The 21,944-nt window shown below is 38.3% G+C and overlaps 1 protein-coding gene across 5 annotated transcripts in view; it reads right to left on the bottom strand.

The window, feature by feature from the left end:
- LOC117213690 (teneurin-a) overlaps positions 1-21,944 on the bottom strand; it is a 702,857-nt gene that overhangs the window by 495,891 nt on the left and 185,022 nt on the right. For all 5 annotated transcript variants that reach the window (XM_033459237.1, XM_033459239.1, XM_033459241.1 and 2 more), the window contains exon 2: positions 937-972. The gene's annotated coding sequence lies outside the window, so the exon portion shown is untranslated. The remainder of the gene's footprint in view (positions 1-936; positions 973-21,944) is intronic.

Below are 21,944 nucleotides of genomic sequence, written 5' to 3'. Positions count from 1 at the left end.
TTACCGCGTGTGACTAACCCTCAAATCAATCGAGATTATCCTAATTATAATTATAATTTCAATTTGTTTCGACCGTTCGCGGAGAGACGCGATCGCGAGATAGCACGTCAACGAGAGTCGTAAATTCCCGTTACGATTAAATAATCGACACCACGAACTGATCGATCCCCTGATTTCTGTTACGATAATAGGGGTGGTTCAACTGAGGTTATACTGAATTAACAGGTATAAATTAACGTTTATTCCAGCAACTTTGTAAAGAAGGTAATTACACTGATGCGTATGTACAAGCTAAGTAAGTGATTGATTTAAGTATAAAAACCCGATGATGACACGTTGACTATTCTAACGATGAAGAATAAGTGAAGTAAAGCGAGAATGCTGTGTCGAAGGAAAGCTAGTCATGGGTGGGTCTAATCTACAAGAAAGAGCTGATTTGTCAAGGGCAAGGTTTCATTGGGAGAGTGAGGGAAAGACTTCGCTGTTAATTGGTTAATTTTCTAGGTTGGTTGGTGAAGAAGGGTGCTAACCGCCCCCGAGAGAGAGAGTTGCTAGTGGGAAGCATCATACGTGAGAAAACTAACTTTCCCGTAGTAACAATAAGCTTTAGAAACGATTCAGTAAAGAGATGTTTGTTCGGTCTGAAGGACCTTAGCTAGCAAATTCCTGAGATTTATGATGGGTCCTTAAGACTATTGAGGGTACGCAGTAAGGATGAGCGGACATCTGGTTCCCATCTTGCCCGCGGTGTGTGGCCTGGTCTAGGTAGAGTGTCGCCCGACGTAACACAATTCTTTGAAATTATTGATCTTTTTTCTTCTTCGACGCTTATATATTCCATATATATATATTTTCTGCTTAACAACTATGATAATTTGATTCGTAATTTGATCCACGGTAGTACAGATAATTTAATACATCACGGATGTCACTCACCTACTATTCTTGACGTTGGAGAGGTCAGCGATCGTCCTGTAACAAAAATAGTTATATCCTGTTATAACATTTCAGAGTAAGATCTAGATATTATAAGAGATATAACATATTTTTATATCTCGTTCTTCTTTTATAAATAATAAGAAGTACCAACAGGACCAAATAACAAGGCTTTGCTTTTCAAACTTAAGAAAGATTGGTAAATATCGAAGTAGAACTTTTAAGATAATCGAAAACGAGTTTCACGTACTATTACTATTAATTACGCGTGATCTTCTGAATTCTATATTCTATAATTATCATTGATCTATCATATTGATCTAACATATTGATCTATCATAAGAAATTTCCGCGCATTGATGCGATAGATTAGAGTAGCTGACCAAGTATAACTTATTGCATCTAATCTAGCTTCATCACTTAACTTGCAACTAGGTTAGTGGACGCGAGCTCATCATCCGCAGGAAGGCTTGTACTTTCCAACTACGTGGTGTAACTTAATTTACGATACTTCCAGCCCGAAAACCAGTGTGTCAGTAATGAACGGAATTAACAGATGAATGTTGCATGTTCTATGTCCGTTTTGCCAGCTTTCGAGCATTGAAACGTGTAAATCAAGCGGTACTTTCGTCGTTAACCGAAATTGAATATATCCGTCGAATATATCGAAACAAAACATTGATATAAATGTAACAGATAAAAATTGTTTCCTTGGTTAATTTTGAATTACATTTTAGGATAATATTTTAGTCGATATCTTTAAAGTAATTATTATATACGTTGAAATTACTAATTAATCGATGAAACGCTGTAAAAGATAATAACGTATTTAATTGTCCTCAATTTGGTAAATTGAATCCGAAGTTGGGATTAAAATTAAATTTCATGGTAGATGCAGCTCATGTTTGTTATAGCTGAACTATAATTTGCACCACGAGTGTAACTCGATATTGTAAGGCAGCAGAGTAATTGTTTCAAATTTTCGTGCAGCATGACGCAAAGAATTATCCAATTAAGCGCGATTAAATTGATGTGTATGTGTTATTTTAGTTTTATAGTATATATTCAGAAAGACTATTTAAAACGAAGCAAAAGATATTTTTTAGTTTCTAATCATTAACTTCTTATTTTTTTTTTTTAATGAATCAAAGAATTATCTAAATTATTATAAATTTTATTTTCCTTGAATAGAATATCTAGGAACGATATTAATGTGGCTAACCATTCAACTTTCGTTTAAAAGGTTGATTTTAAGCATAATAATCTGTTAATAATGTCCTCTTTACTTCTCTCCGTACTGGCTCCTAAAATAATTTTATAGATTACAATCTGGGATTTTATGTTGACCTGTCCCGAGGTTCGTTAACCGTAACGCGTAGTCTCGTTTTAAGGCGTTACTACTACGATGATCGAAGACCGCGTTATTACCGACTCGTACTACTTCACGTCGTCTTCCATCAAAGCAAAGTCGCTTCTACGTAACCTGCACGTAAGTAGGGGAAGATGGACGAGTGTTTCACTTGCATTTTATTAACGTCACAGTTTAGATCGTTTATGACTTCATTCTCCCGCTTCTTTGCTACTTTATATTTTAATATGGTAAAAAGGTCCACCTATTTCTATTAGTTACAAGGTATAATCTTTGATTGGCCATCATTAAAATATAATATATGACATTAAACATCGTTCGCATCGTAAATTATTAATTAAAGATCTTCATTAGCACGATTTATGACAAGATACCAAAAAGATATATTTTTAAAATTAAACTATTTTAATTGCGAAACGACGAGGTATCCTTAACTATTTTTTCAAACTCTTTTCAATTATTTTCCGTTAATTTTCAACTGGGCATGTGTCAATTTCCTCGGAGATCGATGAAACCATGATCAAACGAAAGTACTGGATAATTCCTTCGAATATCCCCCAGGACGGCGCCATTCCGAACGATTATCCATCGAATTTATCGCGTGCATATCTCGCGCGGGTGACTGCACACGTCGCTGAGGCGGCTGTAATTTATCGTCACTTCGCGTTCGCGAAAAATGCCTTTACTGATTCATCCGCAGACGCATAAAAAGTATGCGGCCATACGTTACGTTGTTGTGTGTTCTGTTCTACGCACACGCAAACGTGCATTATAAAACCTAAAGCTGTCTCACCTACGATATTTTTTATTCGTTTCTCCTTTTAGTTTTTTTTTTCTTTTTCCCCGTCTCCTCGACTATGCCAGTTTTTCTTCAAACTGGTCAAAGTCAACGTGACTGCGTGCATGGAACATAACACAAGTTTCGAGAACTCGTAGTATGACGTGATGACGTGACGCGTGAAAGGTCGATGAAAAACCGTTTTAATAGGGCCATTCCTGATGACCAGTCGAGTTGTAAGCTCTTTTTTACCAGGGCTAATGATTACGTAATATTTTCCGCGTGGAGGGTGTGTAATTGTGTTTCGCGCGCTCCTGGAGCTGGCCAGTTGCGAAGAATAATGTTGTTTGCGGAAATAGCGAGTTGGGTAGCGTGGTTTGAAGAAAGAATGGAGGAGGCTAGCGGCAGATTATAAAGGCGATGAAAAGCTTTCTGCAAAATTGTGCCAGTGTAGTCTGTACGTGGAAATTAGACATAAACATCGAACAAACATAGGCTCATAAATTTAACGTAATGGTGAAAATCAACCAGAAATCAATACGTTGATACTTCGTATTATTGTTACAACTTTTGATTTACGAAACGTTCATTATGAATTATTTATGAAGCTCTGTTTAGACCATATATTTTTCTTATTTTTTCACGTAGAATATTTTAGCATCGTTTTACCGAAGAAACGAGTGATCGACGTATTATAATATTCCAGCAGTCAGTTTTTTGTGAACTCGAACCATCGTGCCGTAGCATTATCCATTTTTCATTTATAAAACATATACGAAGCACAAAAATAAATACACGGCATAACGATAACAGAATCTCCTAGCGGACACATTGAGAAAATTTTGCGCAGGATTCGCGTGAACGAATATATCCTTTGACATGAAGGAATACAATAATAAAAAGAATCAATCGATAAATCAATATCTAGAACAGCAAAGAGCTGGCGTTTTATAAAATCAAATACTTGTTCGTTATAAAACGTAGTACAGGTCGATATTATTGCGCGATTGTCCGGCTCTTGTGGAGTAATCGTTTCTTCGAATCTTGTCAGCGTGATAACGTATTGCTCTTCGCGCAAGTATCCTTAGGCTCAAGAAAAGGTCGAGAGTGGAATGAGAGTTGGAAGGCCGGAAGTCATGGCAAGATAACGGTCTACCGTAAGTCTGGACAATGTGTTCCGTAGACGGACGCCTTTGTCGTAGATTAGCACGATTCCTTGACTTCGTCGACGGAGTCCTTGAAACTCGACGAGAGATACGGGACGGGATATTGTTTTCTCGCTATCTAAACGTAACTCTGGCTAACTCGTCGGAAGAATGAGAGGAACGGGATTCTGGAGATCGGTCGATCGTTTCCAGACGTCAACTCGACCAGATGGTTCACCTTCTGTACTCATGGGAAATTCGATTTGGAGGATAAAAAGAAAATTCGATTCTTGTAGACATTTTGTTCCCCGCTATCCATTTAATTCAATTTAAATCAAAATCAAGTAAAACATAAACCGAGCCGAGAAAATACACTTATTCCTCTGTAATCTAAAAGATTCGTTCACGAATAAATCGATCTCGTGATTCCTCTCTTCGAGTCTTTTGAAAAATCACTGACCGAAAATTGCGCTATATCAAGAGAAATTATATCAGTCCTACACGTAAAAATAACATTTCGAGGACATGGAATTGAAATGAACCCCGGTTGAAAGGAGGACAGAAAAAATGAAAAGGCAAAAATAGCGGAGCAGAAAAAGCTCGACAAGCAACGATCGATTATTACGGTCGTCTGGCGGTAATCGTTTTTTTAAATCCCGACTCCGTCTGCGTATTTGCGAAATACGTAATCATCGTTGAAACGTGCTTTAAAATAAATAGCAATTCCCTCCTTTTCCCCGCATTACCTTACAGAGAGGGGGGAGGGGGCAGAGATACTTGACGGTATCGTTGAACGTAGTACGCAAAGTAAGACTTTTCCACGGCACTTCAGACTTCTCCGGTGCACCAAGTATAAAGCTATTTACGTATCCCATTTCCCGCAAAGGGCGATCTTTCTTTTTCGTTCATTTTTTCTTCTCCTCCCTCCGCAGCCTGATCTTTCTCCCTTTTTGTCGTAAATATATAACGGGGTGGTCGCTTTCAGGATAATACGAAAGACTCTTAAAAAATTCGCAATGCTCAGTCACAATAAAGTGGTTGGCTACAGGCACCGCCGAGTCTCGCGGTAATGAAATTAACGAGAACGTTGCGCATACTAGATTATGTTCCATCATATGTCTTTGCAACTTGCGAAGTAGTATAAGATCGTTTATAGTCAGAGACACGTAAATTAACTACTTAACTGTACGCGATAGGCAAATATATTCTACGTACCATTGTAATACAGTTAATGTGTATCATTAGTTGTAAAACAGCGGTATGTTAGTATAATAAAGAAACACAATCGCTTGAAAGTATAATAACTTAATCTGACTGTGAAAAACCGATACCGAAGGAAGGCTAAATATAGTATCAGCTGAACAGACGTAAGAGAAAAAGAAAAATGCACGCAAACACTTTTTCTATATGAACTTTATGGAACAGAGAGTTTCGAGCTATTTAATCGGTTATATAAACCCTACAAAAATAGGTTTTACCAATGTTCCAGTTAAATGAAAAGTTCTTCTCGAGAATTTGCTGCAAAAATAAACGGAACTATATTCGAGTATTTCCACGAATACGTTATGTTTGCGAACGTACACATTTAACGTGGAAGGTTTAAGCAATTGAAATGCGATTGGATTACATGGAATTACGATACCAGAGGGTGAAATATTTTATTATTATTAAATTATTTCTGATCAAAAATAGGTCGTTCTCAGAATTTAAAATCGAGAAATGTTCATAATCTATTAATAATTTAATCATGTAATTTTATAATTTAGTCATAAATATGACATCAGCCTCGATTCCAAATCTATTCTTATCCATCTATTTATTATTATAACTTTTATTTCAATATAGATATCTATAATAATTGGAAACATTAAAAAACAACATCGGAATTAAATATGAAATGCCATATTACAATGTTGAATATTCAAAATTATTTTCTGTTCAAGCGTATCACACAGTAATGTAGTAGTTGGATATGTGATTCGTCAGACAACTGTGTACTCTGGCAGTGAAGGAGTATAAGACCGTGAATAGTCAGACAAATGTTCCGCAGTTTGTTACCCAATGTTTAAATATGCATTCGAACTTTCTTTGTATCAGGAAGATTTCATTATATTTAAGATTATTTTAGATAAAATATATTTAAAATATAAATATATGATTATTATAATGTATTAATCCTTTGCCGTTCAAGTTACATTCTATACTCAATTCAAACTGATTCATACTCAGCAAATAATCTTCAAAAATTATTAATAATTTATATTTTCGTATTTATATACAAGTATACTATATACATTATATTTTTATATTATATAGGACATATTTTTGTATTTTTGTGCTCAATGAAAAGAATAAATTACAAGAATAATTATCCTCGATATTCGTAACATTGATTTAATTTCATAAGTGTCCTGCAAAAGAGAAGAATCTCACGAATTTTCTTCAAAGATCAATAAATATATTGAGAAGATTATGAACTAAAATATTTCATATTTCTCTTAAAAAAATCTTCAAGAGGATGATCTACCTTCAGATTCATGTATATACAAGAATATTCCCTTAATAATATATTCTCTTTCAGTCTCTAAAATCACAACAAACTTCGTTTCTCACGCAACGTGAACGATGCTGTACGCTCCGAAGGAACATTATTAAACATTATTAGCGGAGCACTTCGCGTAATCAAAACATTTTCACGAGAAACAGCATTTAAAAAGATTTCACAAACCGCTACCATACTTTGTTAGACGTAAACAAAATTTCAGCAAATTCTGGAAGCAAATAATAGACGAAAATCGAGGCAAAAGACGCAGGGATGGCACGTTTTTAAATTTTTTCCAAACCCGAATCCGGCTCGATGCAAATTGGATGCTCTAAGATGCGAATAATCGACAGCATTTTATCATTGCAACACGGCAGCAGGAGTTATGCACTAAAAAGGAATCGATGTCGATGCTTCAATGTGTATATACGTACAGGTACATGCATGCACATAGGTAGGTGTATAGCCCAGTTGCGCCAGAATTCGAAACAATTTCCAGTCTTTTCTCGTAATTCATCGATAGGATTATAAGAACGTGATATATATCGCGCGCTAATAAATGTCGGTTTTAATTACTTAAAGTATCGCGTTAAATTCGACGAGTTTTCATGAACGTGGCAACAGTGAAATTTTCCTTAAACACGTCGATCAGATATTAAAACAGGTTTGTTTGCATAATGCTTCAAAGGATGGATACGTACATAGTAGATTACGCGAGTCAGGAAATGGAACGCGAACTTAGTTACACGAGATTAAAATAGATGCTTGGGTATATGACACATGTTTGAATTTATTATGAAAGCTTATGCTTGTGTGGATGGTTGAATTTTAACATTGTTTTCAGTTGGAACAACTTTTTATTCCTGTCATGATTTTCCTTTTTGTATGCCATGAACGTCATTAGGGAACACTTTACCGATTTTCCATTGATATCGACTTTATATGAAAATTTGTATATCCTCATTGAAGGTGTACAAATATATTGCGGCACTTTTGAAAACAATTATTTCGTTTAATGTATTACATAATCTCTGTATTCTTTAAGTGAATTAATATATGTAGCGCAGTTTGAACAATTCAATCACATAATTAATCACCTTCTTCTCGCAAACATAAATTTCGTTTATCTCTGCTTGCATTTATATTTTTGTAAACTGCACAGAGTTATTTAAGGTTACGCACGCAGCTAAGGAATCTCCTGACTAAACTTATTTCTGAGGAACGGCGCGTTTTAAAACCCTTTCTCCAGAGCCTATGCCCTAGACCGGCCAGCAATAAAGTCCACGATAGTACACGAGCGTTTTATAATTACTGGTTTTAATCTCGCGACATTATTTCTGAAGAAAAACACATAGAGAGAAATTTTGCCACCGAAACCAGGGGAGGAGGACTAACAAGAGTTATTCATTGCGAAGCATTCTTTTCGTTTATTCTATTTTACGGCTGGACTCGCGTTGGTATATCTACACAATAAAAAGGCAGCAAAATGCATTAAACGTACTTTAAGAAATTCAAACACTCCAAGAATATTTGTCGAATCTTCAACAGGTTTCAGGGACGAATCGTCGTTAAAGAATAAATTCAATTTATTCAGTCTTTTATTTACCAATCGGATACTTGATCCTTAACATAATAGGCAGCAATTAACAAGTAGCAATCAAGTCAGCAAGTACAATAGGTTCCTGTTAATTGAAGCAGCTCAAGACTAGGGGCGTCTAATTAATGCGACATTGGCGAGTTTCTCTTGCAGGAATACCCAGTCTTGAAACCGGTATTAACGTCCAAACATGAAATCAACAAGACTCAATTTAGTTACAAAAAGTATTAACGACGATTCTCATTAAATTAATACTATGCTGCTCTGAATAATTAATTCGGAAAGTACTGCGGTTGAAAAGTAGTAATTGTATTAGGGATATTAATAGCATGTCAATTGTCACAGTGTCTTCGTTATTCTGTTACATTTCTTCCATTATTGAATTACAAATTTTAAATTTAATATTTCTTAAAATCATGCTTGGTTTCTCAAGGATCAGAATAAATGGCGTTATTTTCGTACGGTGACTAAACTTGAAACGCAAATATCTCCCCACTATCAAGAAAACAAATTTAATTTTAGTAATTAATCGTGTGTGTGTGTGTGTCACATCTATTAGTATTTAAAAAACTGCTAGAGAATACTACGATCGTAGAAAGTAGCTTTCTCTTAGAATTAACCAACAACGAAAGAGAGTGTTCGTTGCTTTCGTGTAACGCTCGAAGTCGTTTCGAGTCATTGATACAACCTCGTTATTTTAACAATCGTTTCATCTTTTTTCAGCACAGTCGAACGTTCGACCACTAACAAGATGGATCGTGCAGGCGCAAACCGTGGCATAAGTCCTTTTTCCGTTGAGGTGGCAGTGCCGTGGTAAATGACGCCAACTCGAATTAATTGGGTCAAAATCATTATCAGCCCTTCTCGGTGGTTTAACGATCTCGACCCTGGCCGTTCAACTTGAATTACCGCCGCTACGCTGCATTCGTTGTGTCGCATCTCTCAGATATCGGTGCGCATGCACGAACACGCGAACGTGTATAGATGTGATTGTGAGTTTGTGTGAGCGTGTAGGGGATCGTGTTCGGAGCGAGGACGCGTCGTTGCAGATAATACGTCAACAAGATCGAGTCGAATTGATATAGGACGCGCTAAGACCGTTAATTCCGCGTGAAACGGCAGGAAGATACGGACGGAAGGAAGCGTGGCCGAATATCCGATTAAGGTGACTTGGGTGAATGCGACCGAATCACTCGTACATCTTCCAATAGCCACAACTCGCAAAACTGTCCTACCAGAATTGGGATAACGTTGTTATCGTCTTACCATTGGTGTTGTTTTCGTCATTTGTTATCGTTCCTAGGACGTAGTGCAAATTTATTCGTCCTATCCTTTCTCCATTCCTCTCCAAATGGATCATTTCGATCCAATTAGAATTCTGAGAACGCGTTTCTAGTCTCTGAAAACATTTTTAATGTTTTCGTCTGGAAATATATTTTAAATCGAATGTACTATTTGTTTCTGGTAAAATAATTAAATGCTTCAAGAATATAGGAACATTCATTTAAATCTTATATATGATTTTCTTTGATATCTAATCTTCAACAAAGTCCATCGATCTAAATTTCATATTCAATATCAACCATATTCAACATGCAATTCTCAACGCTGATCATTCCACGATTAGATTAACACTTCTATCTATATCAAATGATAACTCTCTATTTACCATAGGAAGACCTACAACGCTTCTATTGAGGCACCGATTATCGTTGACATTTAATGTCATAAAAAGAGCCTCACGCCGATCAAATCTGGCAATCTTCAAACCTTTCAATCATATCTTGTTGTTACGATTCGAACCTCGTCGCTACATACGGCGCAATGAATATTAAAATCGGTCCTGGCTCCGATGCACATCGACTTCAAAGCGCACTCATTAACGATTCAATTTTATGGACAATACATCGATGAATAATTTTTCCGGCCGTTGGCGACCACGCGCCACTAAATCGTCATTTGGTTCGTTTTTCATCTGGTTGTTTCCGGCCGGGTATACGCGCGTACCCTCTCACCAACCTGTATAGATGTATCCATTGCGTGGCGTTAATCTGGCGGAATTTTTTAGCGAGCCACCACGCGTAGATATCGTTCGTCACGACACGTTCGTTCGGCGACCCGTTCAATTTCTGTTGAGCGTAATAATGGCCGTTCGCGCAGTATTGGTCGGTTCACAGGCATTCGCGTGGGTGCCGTACGTTTTCGCGACAAACGATCGCCGGACCCGGCATCGACAGAACAAAAGACACGCGTAAATAGCCGGATCCGCGCGTGCACCCGACAGATTTACCAACGCTAATCGTCCGTGCGTATTAATGAAAGTGTTGGGTTATTGTTTCGAGCGGCGAGGCGCGACCGTATTCGGTGCAAGGACGAGCACGGGTGCAGCGGCAGTGCTGCTGTCGTTCGAATTAATTCGGTTTATCGGGAAACCGTAACACGCACCAGCGACACGGGACTTGGCAAAAACGGTTCGGTCGCGACAACGTGGAAGTGATCACGCGTAGATTCGATAAGGGAGAATAATCTGCCAATGGTCTCGATGTCGATCTGGGACGTTCGTTCAGCAATGCGACAACAGTGAGCTGTGTGACGAAATTGTATCGAATAGAGCTGATGGATATACAAATTGTCCATTTTTCGTTTCAGTTCTAAAATTCAACTTTACGTTTTGATAAATGAAAATGGGTGCTTATGTTGGTGGGATTCTATCACTTCGCTGAAAATCGAATAGAAACTGCATCTAATTAGAATCTTTTCTCCAAATCTGCCAAAAGCTCCCTTGACATTACACGATCCGAGGTACCAGAAAGGAGATTAGAATGTAAAATTCGACTAGGTACGAGCGAGAAAAACAAATGATCCCGAACGAAAGTAACTGGTACTTGGAGGGCATACGAACAGGACACGAATTTGCTCCAGAATCGTGTCCCATAGCACGTATCCGTACAGGTCGGCTTTAAACCAGGCCACGGTTGCATTTCGCCGGGGCGACAGGGTGCGCGAATGTGCGGTTTGGGTGAGCAGGACGGCGCGGGAACAGGGGTTTGGGACACAGGGACAAGTCGGTGCCGGGTTCCAACAACTTGAACAACTTCACAATGCCCGTTGCCTTTTGCGTGGAATAAACTTCCGCCGCGTAACTTTAAAATTGATGATCTTGCCCAGTAACATACACACGTAAGTGTATCCTGGCAGCCGGCCTCAGCTGTCGAGGTTTATCGTGGCCCGGGGAGATGCTGCCTATCTCGACGAAAAATTTATTTCGGTGAGCCGTTTAACGGTACTGATAATTATGTCTCGCGGGGAGGAGAAGAGAGAAACGTTCGCGAATCACGCACCAACGCTATTGAAATATTGCTGAGAAACGTGCAGCTGGGATATTTCTTTCTAGGGTTAAACTTCTTTTTTTTTGTTTAAGATGCTCATCCAATTTGAATTTTAACGCTCTGTTTGGTTGTTCGATATATTGATATATGCCATGCATATTCACATATCTTCTTCAAGATAAAAATAAAGATTAAGATTAGAATTCCTCTTTAACTCTTGAACAAATTGGGTCAATCCTGACGTAAAAATATTTCACATTTATTATCTTCTCATTTTTGTTTTTGTCTTATTATTCTATCAAACCGTATTAACAACTCTACTTTTTGAATAAATTTTATTATGACATAGATCTGCAAGTATTTTCGCTGGGCTGTTACTATGAAGTACAACATTCGGTTCATTTAAAATTCAAATTCAAAATATCTGGTGTACCTCTCCATGTAACGTCATTCTCTAAAAATAAATCTGAACATAAATACGTAAAATATCCGACACACGAACTTTCAACCGAAACTACATCAAAATATCATCTGGCAACGCTGACGAGATAAGAGCTCGACAAAATATCGTATTCGCAAGTCAGTAGCTATCAACAAGAGATAAGCCAGTGTACATGGCAGGTTGTCGGAGCGTCAAATCGGCGAGTAATCTCCATTATCGTGGTCTCTCGCATATGAGAATCTCCAGCTGGTCGACATCTACAGTCTCTGCTTAAGGATAACGTTTAGAACTTGGCAGCGCGTGCAGGCTGCTTTTTACATTAGAAACGATGATCATCGAACGCTTAAACTCTTCATCGTGAAACGAACATTGCGCGATTTTACTATCGCGCGAATAGCGACAATAAAAAAATTTCACATCCTATAATAATCGTTGGGTATTGTAGCGGAACGTTCCAAAAGTCGATACGAGTTGCAGTTCGATTATTTTGATAATCCGTATTAAATTCTATCGAGTTAATAAATTTTGTAAAGTAATTTAGTATGCTACGGGTGTGAAATTTCATAGTTCACAACTTCAAGATGCATCCTGTTCCAATAGAAAGCTATCTATATAATTTCAATAAGAAGCAAATCCGTATTTCACTAAGTGAACGTTGTGATAAATATAAAGTTGGAAAATCAAAGTAAAAAACTGATACATGGGATTACTTCTCATCGAAATATTTGATTTATTGCATTCTCAGACTCTCTGCTTAGCGTGCTCCACCTGGTTGTTACGAATGTCGGACGTAAAAGGAGTTAGCAGCAGTGTGGTCGAGGGCGTCGCAATCACGTCGCGATTTCAGCCAGCGAAGGGAGATCGTAGTGGAAGATAGTGGCGTTCAATTGAAATTACGCAGCGGGGTGTTTAAGCTTCGAGCATTTTAAAATGTAAGTGCCGATTGAAATTTATTGCGGACAATGTCCCGTTTCTTAGCCGTTTCCTACCTTCTCCCATCAACACACTGTACAGTAGCAGAATGTGTTTCACTATGGACATTTACGGAGCGTCGTCGGCTTAAACGATCGAGTCTTAACCTGGATGCGGTGGAAGAAGAAAGCAAACGCGCTGAGCTCACTGGAATTTCAACGTCGTTACGTGTAAATTGGTAATAGTAGCCGTGATATTTACTTTGTGGCATTGATATCCCGAGAAGAATGGAAAATTGTGGTTTACGGTTTGTTTGTCTCTCATTTAACGAATTAAGAGATTGATAGTGAAAAAGGAATTTTCAGCTAAATTAAATTTCCGTTACGATGATGGTGGTATTAGCACGCAAAGGAAAACACAATCTGAAAGTAGTATTTTGCAAAGTTCAAATAACATAGGCGAACGCGTAGCATGATTTAATGCAATAAGTATAGTACAATCTCTGTACATGCTCGCTAGGGTCACGTTTATTCGTCACGATTAAACGTTTAATTTTACCCCTAACAATTACTGAAACAACCAACGAACGCTTGCTTGTTACTTAAGTTTATTATTCAGCCGGTTGCTAATGATACGGATCGATTGAAATTACATTGTTATTTGTAATATCATTGATTGTAAAGAAAAACAGATACGTTCAGGTGTTATCGCTACGTTTCTGACTGGCTGATATGATTAAATAATTAAGAAGGGATAAAAATATCGTATCAATTCGAAAATGAAGGGAAAGGGAATTAACGAAAATACGAAGCATCACTCTAATTTGATATTCTCAATGGAGTTCCCAAATTAACGAAATATATACCATGGACTTCCGATCAAAGCGATGTACATTTTTTTGTTAATCTGAAATTATTTTGTATCTTTCGCGTTTAAATTTCGCTGAATCGGTTGCAATTCCAATTTCAAACAGAATTCTAACTGACGGTGCAAGTGTTTACGTTTTGCTTATCGCGTATACGCAATATAAAAAAGGTGAAATAATTTCAATAATTTATATTAAAAAATACCGTCAAGATATTCTTACTTGGTGATAGCCATTCTTCGTGAAAATTAGAACGATCATCACACGTGTCTACATTTTCCATTCGCTGCACGATTCATGCGTATTTCGTCAAAATTCTACCATTCTGCGAACATCCATCCTCTCAAGGAGCAAATCATAAATTTTCCTTCGCCCCGTTGCCCCTCATCAAGCGCAAAGAAAACTCTCGTTGCGATTCAAATGAAATCCCAAGATTAAAACCGGTATCCCGTGGTCTCTCGCGTGGGCCAGCGCAACATGGCGTAAACAAAACGGTGCTCGCAGTTGCGCGCGGACTGCAAGAAAATCCGCTGGAACGCTACAGTCTCGTCGCAAGTTGGCCTCGTCTCGAGTTTGCCTCGAGCCCGAGATAATTGTCGGTGAGTAACGTCAGGCTCGCCTAAGTAAGATTTAACTCGGTGCAACGCGGTATGATTCGGTTATAACTCGATATTAACTGTAACGAAGCACGTCTTGCCTACTCCAACGAGCTTAAGCACCATCGGGTTAACGAAGAACCTATGTGCGCTTATACCGAGCCATGCTCGACCTGCTCGCTGACCTACACGTGTATCGCTCCATATATATGTATATGCATATACAAAGCATACAGAGACCGATACAAACACTTACGCGCCGTTACACGAATACGTGTCAGAGGAAAGACGATATAGACAGCAAACTGGGGGTGTAAGAGAGAGAGAGAGAGAGGGGGGGGGGAGAGAGAGTGAGAGAGAGTAACAGTTACGGCATACGGTAACGTGCCAGTATTGACAAACATCTTCATTAGCTGCCGCTGCTGCTTGTGCGCTATCTGCCTACGAACGCCCTATATACGCTTGCCAGAGTCGCTTTCCACCTGCGTCGTTGCCTGCATTCCGCCAATACTCTCAGACACGCCACCGATCCAGAATTACCATTTGATACGTGAATTAAAACGACACGTTCAGGTGATCCTATGTACGTATATGTTTCCCTCCGACGAAGTCAGTCGGACGACCGGCTCTCGCCGTTGTTGTTCTTGTTGTTGCTTTGTCGCGAAATTCCGACCGGGAAAAGTTGGGCCAGTGTTTGCGAACGAGAGATGAGTTACGATCGAAATTTCTATGCTCGCGGTTCCGGGGTACAATGGTACGCTGATTACTTGGCCATGCAGTTTCCTAAACACTTGTCATTCACACTTAACGTTTACTGGAGCGCTCGCATCGGACGTATATGTAGGAAAGTTCGTTTCTGAGGTACGCGTGCATTGTCGGCATTTGGTAAACTCAGTTATCAGATTAATGTCTTTAATTGTTCTTTTTGGTCGTTTAGAAGTTCCGTGTACCTGTAGTTAGTTTTGTAAATTGAAATAATCTGCTGCGTGATTCAGGTTATGACGTATAGAAACTTAGAACAACAATGGTAATAATAATGAGACGTGCTGTATGTATTCAAAATACGTAAAACATTTGAAATTTTCCAAACAGTTATTAATCAAAAAAGAAAATACTTCTAGCAACTACGGAAGTATCCATAGTGACACTAACGAATCAAAATCCGTTCATATCATTAAGTCCTTCATTACTGTTAGCTGATAACTTTATACGAGCAACATTTTCCACGTATGTCGATAATTTCGTTCGAATGGAACATCTCGATAATGATGCGTCCGGGGAACTCTATTTCCGTAAAATTTGTCTGGGTACTCGGCGTTAAAGCGAAACAGCGATACGCTCAGAGGTAAAAGCGGAGTCTGTAAATTTCCCCTGGGCGAAAAGAAGATTCAGGAGTGTTCGAAATCGACTTGTAATGCAACGTAGTTTACGAACGCAAGTTAAGTCGGCGAATCGTCCACATCCGGAAAAGGAGATTAGCGTACGCGGCTAAGTAATGAGCGAGAAGCCGTGCTATTTAACGAGCCCTTAATTCGCGGACTTTGTGACTTTGCTGGCGAATTTCTCTCGAACCAAAGTGAAACAATCCCGCCGAATCAGGTAAGCTAATGAAGTTTCGATGTCGATACTTTCGTGTACAGCGAGAGTACCATTCCTTTCACTCCTTGAAAATAGAAGAGGTTTTTTAAAGAGCCGTTTTCAATGAAATAAAATCAAAAGCTATAAAGACTATGTTTTCGATGTTTTCTTGCTTCATTTTTTCTACTTTCTTTTTTCGTACTTTTATATTGATGAAAATTTTAAGTTTCCTCTCACGAAAACTTGAAATCTACTTGATAGAATATCGAAAATCTGTTGCTCGTTGAGTTTAGTTAAGCAGCACGTCTAAAAGTTGAATGATATATAGAGTGGAAAATATAATACGAAGCGCAGGGAAATTGAAAGAAAGGATGAGCTTGACATCAATTTCTCTTACGCGTACTCTTTGAAAATATGTTTTTTAGAATACGTCAAAAGATGTTCGATCTATTTTTTCAAGGTGGAAGAGAAGTTGGAATTTACATGGATTTGAAAGGAAAATTAAGGATGCTTGGACTAAACGCAATTCACTCGGAGCGATTACACGAACCGGTAAATCAATTTGTTCCGCGAGTATCGTGTCGAAACATGGTAAATGGATTCCTCTACCTATATTCTATATAGGCTACTTTCTCTCGTATCCTCGCGGTGATTTATGAGTGAAACTTTACTTCGTAAGCTAAACGACGTGTGAGCGATTATACCCGAGCTATAATAAGGAATTAAAATGAGCTACCGCGCATCGTAATATTCATCGCGGTATAAAATATAATCGTTTATTATATTTTCTGCTTAACCACTTTAAAGAGCTGTGGATGCTACATGGTAATATTTGTTGTTCTTTATAATTACACACGAGATATATTCATACTTTTGAAAATATTAAGAAATATGAATCTACTGTTTAAATAGTGAATATAATTTTTAATTAACCTATAGAATTTACTTATCCGCGCGAAGGGAAAGGGCAATTTTTTTAATCGCCAAGAATTATAATAAATTCTTGACTAAGTGAATTATCACCGATCATCAAAGATCACTTTGATGCATACGTTGCGTCGATCGTACAAAGGACAGTGGCGACAGATGCAATAACGGCTGTATTAGCAGAAGCAAGTGAAAGCAGACGCATGAGGCAACAGTAGTTGCGATGCAAAGAGGTAATGGTCATAATCCTGTTACCAATTCCATTTGTCGAAACAAACGAACTCCGACCAGTACGTGCCGGCGTCGCGCATATCTACCCCATTGTCAGTAATACAGTTTCTATCCCCTTTCGAATTGGTCCCTACTCTATTGTCGGTAATTAGAATGCCGGTGTGCTCGGCTGCGCCACTGTCAGACTTCACCAAGCTTTTGCGTCAAAGCAGACGCGTATCAGACGTGACCGTGCGACGATTGATTCGTATCGTTCGACCAGCTAACGCTTTTGTATATACTGAAATTTTACATCCAGTGTATGCACGTATGGAGATGCGAGTGATTTGTTTTAATCGTCTGGTATTAGCTTTGTTTGTGTTGGATTTTGGTGCGATTAGGGCTTACAGGTTAGGGGTTTGATTTGTGGCTGCGGAACTGCTTGATCGCGAATATATAGGGTAGAGATGATATTGAGTATTCGGTGATATTACGTTAATTATGACAGACGCGGGCAAATAATATGGGGAGCCGAGTATGCTTGTGTAAAGCGAATGAAGTACGAGAATTATCAGTGTACTTTATACTGCAACGTCGGTTAGTACTTGTCAAATCATCGAGTCCTTATATTACACATTCTAATCCTGTTTCTGTGTTGTGAACATGCCAAGACGCAACCACCAGAATGATCGTATCAAGAAACAATGCCCCCTAATGCTGTCCATTCTTAGGAGGGAAGATGTACAGGAATCGCATTGACGAATAATCAACGTTAAAAGTGAACACATCGTAACAAAAGCGGCGTATGACCCTGTGAAGTTGACGCTCTCTGATTGGATGTTATGAGACGCGCGACCATGCCATTATTTCCGAGAATAGAATCATTTTCGATGCTATTATCCTGTGTATAGCCGCACTGCAGTTCAACAGATAGGTACAATGGCGATGTTTGCACCGTACAGACACGCATATAGCCAGGCAAGTAGATTAGGTTGATAGGTGGTACAGGCTAGGACTGCCCAACCACGATATGCTTACTAGATTGATAATACTGGCACGCCGGGGATCGAATGGCCGATAGATAAGTAGAAGCTTCCCCGTATAGACGATGCTCCATTTGGCCATATACTACTCGGAGCATCTAATTGCTCGTAAATGACGGATCGCGGTGTCAGCTAGGGAGCTGAGGAATCGACTTGACGATCCTCCTACTGATTCCTCTCTGTCCGGGGGTCGTTGTGTTGAATTATGCGTATGACAATGTTTGTAGAAACTGAAATGTTTACCGACGCTTGCAGAAGTGAAATTATTTTATTAATGGACATCATCAATGAAAAGTTTCTGATCTTAAGGGAAGTTGAAGAATCTTTCCACGTTTATTTTATTAAGGTTTTTTAATCCTTGGATTACTAACAAACTTCCCTTTTACTTCCCTTTTAAGACAATTTAAACTTTATCTAGTAGTAGCTTAAATTATAAAAAAGAAATAATTTAAACCAATGTACCTTCAACATTTCAAAGTCTTTTTCTTTTAATAGAACCGTATCGCTTCGAAACGACTTCATTGACACAGGACATATGGGTCTTTGGAAGTCATTCAAGGTAATTTACGAGCATTCGATGTCTAGCTTCACTGAACTGCTGTAAGATTTTTCTCGCCATAGAAATTTGTCGGTATGGTCATAAATGTGACGTAAACTCACACGAACGATACGATTTATCGATACTCATGTTTACCAGGGTAACTTTCGAAGAGGTAGAACTACCATTCAGGGACAGAATAAATCAATGTATTGACACTCGGATTCTTCTTGCGAACGCAAAAGATAAGGTACATTTTTTGAACCTACAGAAAAGTTGGACATCAAACGATCATAAATGGTACTTTCACCTAGATAAAAGTGTTCATCGTAAGATATCTCCTTCAAAATAAAGTAAGTTTCATTTAAAACATCTTTTCGGGTAACAAATAGTTTAGGAGATAATAATGAAACAAAAATAAAAATTAGGTACTTTGTAGAGTTACTGATACTTACGTGATTCTGATTTTATACTAAACATCCGAATATCCGAACGATGTAAACCACGTCACAGGAAATGTGTTAAATTAGGAACTATTTTTGGGCACAAAGTCAAAATTTCATAAAGGTTAATTAATTCGCTTTAATTCGTGCAAAATGTGGCATGTATGTTCGTGACAATCTAATTTTAATACTAACATAACGATATATTAAAGATACAGGAAGTTTCTGAATAGATGAACAATTACGTTCGAAATATCGGCAATCTGCACGACTAGTAGGAATAATTTTATTTCTGACTATTGTAATGCAATTATTACTGTTATTACTATAGTAATCTACATGTTGGAAGATATTTTAGAAATTTAATTGATAGCGTAATTTGACAATTTCTACGAATGATAATTATTCTTAATGGACAGACAAGAATAACTATAATAGTTTCTGGATTAACAGTTTGAAATTTCTCGAAGCAAGATCTGTCGGTATGCTGTCAAATTGTCCGCTACATTGTTCGCGTACAGAACTCATGGAGTGTAGACAGTGTAATATGAATGACGTCAAAGGTCTAGGAACCTCTAACTATTGGACGTTGTGCACTATAGAGAAACGTTCCTAGGAAGTGAAATATCGCGTTGTCAGAAATATTGGAAAACTTGCACAAAACCCGGAATATTATCTTGTCTACGTATACCTGTCTATCCTCCAAAAATGTACATTTTTCAGTACCACTTTAATATTCCAACATACCGATGTTGGAGGACTGTTCATTGTCAAACCTATCTTTCCTCAACATCCTAGCTCTCTTTCGAAACTGACCTTCTGTCAATGATCGTAGCCATACATCGTGTTCAGTTACGATCTATATGAAAAATCTGTCACAAACCTTCTTCAAAATTTTGGTGGGCTAATTACGCCTTTCAGGTGGCAAACTGATGAACTCCATGAATTGAATCGATTATGTCTTTAACCATCATTGAGAATTTATTTACCACAATGACAATTTTATCGTAAAGCGTACGAATGATTTTCTCTCGCATTTGATTTTCTCTTCGAAAATTACACCCATTTTTATTATATCATTATGTAATATTATAATATCGAATAAAATTTTACTATCTTTTTCCAAGTACCTGTTTCATTTCGTATGTTGGTATACAACAGAAGCCACCAACGTAAGTTTCCTCTATCTGAAACAACTCTATCTATCCGGATAAAATGCAGAGTACTGTCTACTCCCTGATGTCTATTCCCTCTGCCCCATCGATTCCCTCTTTCTTCTCCTTCACCTTATTTCTTTCCCTACTTCTGCCCACGTCTCTATCAGTGGTCAACACTATCTCTTTGTACGCCATCACATTCGATCCGGCTATCTGCATGCTCATCCATCTGGATTTCGAATCTTCGGATACTCTCGATGCTCTTTGACGATCCCAGATCTCTCTGTCACCGCTGTAACTGGGATTTAGAAATAGGTCAACCGGAGCACATCACCCGCGCATCGGAAGAAACCGATCCGCGGATCCTTTTAAAAAAAAAGCAAAGAAAAAAAAAAGAAAAGGAGACGGAGAGAAATAAATAAAGAAAACTCGGGACCGAACACGATCCAGTGACGTTCGACTGGAAGACAGTCTTATTTTACGGATGCGCGTGCTAGTTTCGCGTTGCCGCTAATGGATTAGATCGAGCGCGTTTATCGCGCGTTCCAGATCGAAGTGTTTCACAGACAATCCGACGTTGTTAGCACTTCGTGTTGATTCAAGATTTTCGCATTCACCGTTTTACTTTTGGATTACAAATGTCTCAGCCTCGCTCAGCAGACTTAGAGCAGTTACTATATTTGTATCAAAACGGGGAAAGCGATCGTTAAAAGAAACATTATATAACTTGATACTTAGCAAAAATTTTACTATACTAATTTTATTATAAAATGTGATACAAAGTTCAGAATTTATATCAGACATTAAAACGTCATTAAAAATCCAAGTTGTGCTGAGAATTCTTATATTTTTCTAAGTACTTACGTTGTCTAAGTAAGATAAAATGAAAAGATATAAAATCAATTACAGAAAATATTTCAAAAAATCCGAAGCCATTAAACGTTAAAAAGAAGAGAACAATTTTTCAACAAAATATTGACAACCAAGTCGATGATAAACACGGAACAAAATCACTCTTCTAATAACCGTTCAGCACAGTGAATATGAACGGTTGGGTGATTCACGTAAACGCATAGATAATCGAGAGCGCAACGAAACAAAACCATAGCGGTATAGACGCCATCGCGCGTTCACTGGCCAGTGTATAACGGCCGTGGAATTTTACGGATACTTTGAAAGGGAAGTTTTTCACTTTTATGGGGAACGGCTGCATAGAAATGCACTCCACGACAGGAATATTGCGCGTGCATTTCGGGCACGCCTGACCATGGATAACGCGATAAACTTTACGAGCCAAAGCACGCCGCTCGTAATGGATTTGCAATATGTTGCAAACGGAGCGCGCTGGCCGCGTGAAGAGTACGACAGCTTGCCATCCGCGGGATTAATACGGGATAAAATCGCGTCCCCGTGAAATTTAGGGGCCATGAACGTAGGATTGACCATCCTGTGTTCTGCTAACTTTTGTTCCCGCGCATTTTTCCACCATGCTAGCGATTAATACCGAGCGTCGTGTTTTAGTGTAATATTTTAAAGA

Source organism: Bombus bifarius, unplaced genomic scaffold (genome assembly GCF_011952205.1).
Source record: "Bombus bifarius isolate JDL3187 unplaced genomic scaffold, Bbif_JDL3187 scf7180000009125, whole genome shotgun sequence".
Lineage (NCBI taxonomy): Eukaryota > Metazoa > Arthropoda > Insecta > Hymenoptera > Apidae > Bombus > Bombus bifarius.
This window is presented reverse-complemented; position numbering and strand designations above follow the sequence as displayed.